The sequence below is a fragment of the Staurois parvus genome, unplaced genomic scaffold (genome assembly GCF_062004578.1).
Source record: "Staurois parvus isolate SC_StPar_1 unplaced genomic scaffold, SC_StPar_1.0 ptg000691l, whole genome shotgun sequence".
Classification (NCBI taxonomy): Eukaryota; Metazoa; Chordata; class Amphibia; order Anura; family Ranidae; genus Staurois; species Staurois parvus.
Window position 1 is genome coordinate 915,001 of NW_028318487.1, and position 2,500 is coordinate 917,500.

General features: G+C 48.2%; 3 non-coding genes across 3 annotated transcripts in view; 1 reads left to right on the plus strand and 2 right to left on the minus strand.

Annotated features, from left to right (window-relative positions):
* TRNAL-CAA (transfer RNA leucine (anticodon CAA)) overlaps positions 1-34 on the minus strand; it is a 110-nt gene extending 76 nt beyond the window's left edge. The window contains exon 1 of the tRNA in view: positions 1-34. This exon is cut by the window's left edge and continues 4 nt beyond it. This is a non-coding gene — a tRNA (tRNA-Leu).
* A 1,213-nt stretch (positions 35-1,247) lies between these two features.
* On the minus strand, positions 1,248-1,357 carry TRNAL-CAA (transfer RNA leucine (anticodon CAA)). Its single transcript has 2 exons — positions 1,320-1,357; positions 1,248-1,293 (listed from the first exon to the last, which is right to left on the minus strand). It is a non-coding gene; the product is annotated as a tRNA-Leu (tRNA).
* Positions 1,358-1,631: 274 nt separating this feature from the next.
* Positions 1,632-1,704, plus strand: TRNAR-UCG (transfer RNA arginine (anticodon UCG)). The gene has a single exon. It is a non-coding gene; the product is annotated as a tRNA-Arg (tRNA).
* The last annotated feature ends 796 nt before the right edge of the window (positions 1,705-2,500 follow it).

The window sequence follows — 2,500 nt, forward strand, 5'->3', positions numbered from 1 at the left end:
AGTCTGGCGCCTTAGACCACTCGGCCATCCTGACAAGAGACACCAACTTCCCTGTCCTTCCTCTTGAAATGTCCTCTACACGTGGGGCTCTAGGAATCACTTAGCAACATGAAGGGGCTGTATTAACCCTGTGCACCTAGGACCTCTTGCAAATGACCTTCCTAAAGCATGACCTTGGCACCAAGTCAAAATTTTCACATCTTGTCTAGCAAATCCACTGGAGCAAAGCGAGTATTGGAAAAGGTCAGAGGTCAACCTTAACCGGTGGCCTAGTCCACATGCCACAAAGTTGAGCAAGAGCTGCGGCAGACCGCTTGGCCTAATGGATAAGGCGTCTGACTTCGGATCAGAAGATTGAGGGTTCAAGTCCCTTCGTGGTCGGTGTCTTTGTTGCTCTTCAATTCCACTGGCCCTTACTTGTGAAATTCTCACTCCATTTATTCTTGGCCCAAGCACAAGTGTCACATTTAACAGCATGGCCTGGCAAAGCTCTCACAACTCTCTGATCTTCATGAACCCTGCTCCAAAAAATTCAAGGAAGACTTTTTACTCAGAGTATAGTATCAAGTCAATGAAACTCCAGGGCTATTGATCTGGTCAGTTAAGTAGCACAGGGCTTTGTTAATCACTTTCAGCTGCTTTGGTGTTAATGAAATCAACAACAGGTGCACTGGACGGGCAACAATGAGATGACCCCCAAAAGAGAAATGGTTTTACAGGCGGAGGCCACTGACATACAGTTTTTTCCCTGCTCATCTTTTTATTTTTCAGAGCGTTTTTCACTAGTTTTGCATTTGGCTAGCGTCCGTGTCACTACTGGTAGCATGAGGCGATCCCTGGACCCTACAGAGGTTGCACAGGCAGTCTAACTCCTCCAGCATGGCACATCAATACATGCCATTGCCAGCAGGGTTGCTATGTCTCCCAGCATAGTCTCACGAGCGTGGAGGAGATTCCGGGAGACAGGCAGTTAATCTAGGAGAGCTGGACAGGGCCGTGGAAGGTCCTTAAGCCATCAGCAGGACCGGTATCTGCTTCTTTGTGCAAGGAGGAACAGGATGAGCACTGGCAGAGGCAGAGAAGATGATCTCCAGCATGTAAGTCCAGATATCCAGCATGCCACGTTTGTCCATTGAGATGTGACGTGCTTTAAAAGTGTTCCTTTCCTTGTTTTGAGCAGTGTTGTTTCTGTGGTAGCCCCGAAAAGCTGAGCGGTTGCGGTGGTTGTAGAGGAAAGTAAATGCGATTGTCAGAAGTGGGATTTGAACCCACGCCTCCATTTGGAGACCAGAACACACACGCAATGTGAAGAGGGAACTCTTGAGTCTGGCGCCTTAGACCACTCGGCCATCCTGACAAGAGACACCGACTTCCCTGTCCTTCCTCTTGAAATGTCCTCTACACGTGGGGCTCTAGGAATCACTTAGCAACATGAAGGGGCTGTATTAACCCTGTGCACCTAGGACCTCTTGCAAATGACCTTCCTAAAGCATGACCTTGGCACCAAGTCAAAATTTTCACATCTTGTCTAGCAAATCCACTGGAGCAAAGCGAGTATTGGAAAAGGTCAGAGGTCAACCTTAACCGGTGGCCTAGTCCGCATGCCACAAAGTTGAGCAAGAGCTGCGGCAGACCGCGTGGCCTAATGGATAAGGCGTCTGACTTCGGATCAGAAGATTGAGGGTTCAAGTCCCTTCGTGGTCGGTGTCTTTGTTGCTCTTCAATTCCACTGGCCCTTACTTGTGAAATTCTCACTCCATTTATTCTTGGCCCAAGCACAAGTGTCACATTTAACAGCATGGCCTGGCAAAGCTCTCACAACTCTCTGATCTTCATGAATCCTGCTCCAAAAAATTCAAGGAAGACTTTTTACTCAGAGTATAGTATCAAGTCAATGAAACTCCAGGGCTATTGATCTGGTCAGTTAAGTAGCACAGGGCTTTGTTAATCACTTTCAGCTGCTTTGGTGTTAATGAAATCAACAACAGGTGCACTGGACGGGCAACAATGAGATGACCCCCAAAAGAGAAATGGTTTTACAGGCGGAGGCCACTGACATACAGTTTTTTCCCTGCTCATCTTTTTATTTTTCAGAGCGTTTTTCACTAGTTTTGCATTTGGCTAGCGTCCGTGTCACTACTGGTAGCATGAGGCGATCCCTGGACCCTACAGAGGTTGCACAGGCAGTCTAACTCCTCCAGCATGGCACATCAATACATGCCATTGCCAGCAGGGTTGCTATGTCTCCCAGCATAGTCTCACGAGCGTGGAGGAGATTCCGGGAGAAAGGCAGTTAATCTAGGAGAGCTGGACAGGGCCGTGGAAGGTCCTTAAGCCATCAGCAGGAGCGGTATCTGCTTCTTTGTGCAAGGAGGAACAGGATGAGCACTGGCAGAGGCAGAGAAGATGATCTCCAGCATGTAAGTCCAGATATCCAGCATGCCACGTTTGTCCATTGAGATGTGACGTGCTTTAAAAGTGTTCCTTTCCTTGTTTTGAG